Raw genomic sequence first — 1399 nt, forward strand, 5'->3', positions numbered from 1 at the left:
TTTGTGAGGCAAATGTTGGATCGCAATAATTAAGAACCACAGTTTCCACAAATCCCTTCACTCGATTGGGATGTTCTCTTTTATTCTGGACGGCAAGGGCAGTGACTGTAACATTGAGCCTATTTTGCTGTATTAAACACAAATTTATACCGATCATATCAGGCTCCGAAAATTCTTAAAAAAGAACACAAAGAATGGCCTTCTCAGCTGCCATAGTTGCAACTCTTGTGTCATCAGAGCAGGGTGTTCAATGCACCACCGTTTCTGTTTAAAAAACGTTTTGCACCGTTTTTGTCGGGGCTGAACGCAGCCCTGTAGTGTGATTTCATATGTTTTTGTTGCATTTTCTACAATTTCTGTTTAATGGATGTCTGGCCAATCAGAGCACACCTCGCTATTAATTGTATATTTTTCTTATGAATATTAGATGTTTATGATGTACTTAACACGTTATACCAAAACTGCTTCACAGCAACATCCCATAAACCTTGGGTTTCCATAAATATTCCCTCTTATCTATCTCTATTCTTACAGACAAAACAGTTCATGAAACCCCACAAGCATGAATTAAAAACATAGAAATTAAAACACAACATACACAATTTGCACGTGAGGATAAGGATCCTTCAGATAATATATCATGGTTTCTGCATAAATATTAGGTACAACTGTTTTCAATATTGATATTAATGTTGAATGATCATTGATAAGAATTCTTTTTTTGAGCAGCAGATTAGCATGAATGATAGAATGATTTCTAAAGGATCATGTGACACTGAAATAATGACACTGAAAATTTAGCCATCACAGGAAAAAATGACATTTTAAAATATACTACAATAGAAAACAGTTTAAGTGTAATATTATTTCACAATATTAGTGTTTTTATGTATTTTGAGCACATAAATGCAGCCTTGGTGAGCAAGAGAATTCATTAAAACATTTAAAAACTTATATTATTTATCAAGAATATATAATAGTATTCCTGAGACATGGGACAAAACAGGTTAACATAATTATTTTTATATACATTTGTTAAAAATGTTCAAACATACTATTTGTTTACGATTTGGTGTAATCCTAAACTTCTTATATATTTTAATATATATATTTACTCTTATTTTACCTTGTAATTTTTCCTGTGTACTGGAGGTGTCACCAAGATAAAATCCTCGTTTGTGTTGGTATGCGTGCCAATAAATCTCTCACTTTCAATTTTTTTTTTAATCTATGTAGTTTTCCCTTGCAGAATGCCAATAAATCAGTGGTTCGCAAATTTGCTTGGTCGCGCCCCACTTTAAACCTATAAATAATCTGGCGACGTCCTTTGGCTGTTTACTGTTTTATGTCATTTTTTTTCTGCTAATGAATACTCGTGCGCGCCCCACACTTTGAGAAC

The sequence above is a fragment of the Cyprinus carpio genome, chromosome B1 (assembly GCF_018340385.1).
Source record: "Cyprinus carpio isolate SPL01 chromosome B1, ASM1834038v1, whole genome shotgun sequence".
NCBI lineage: Eukaryota > Metazoa > Chordata > Actinopteri > Cypriniformes > Cyprinidae > Cyprinus > Cyprinus carpio.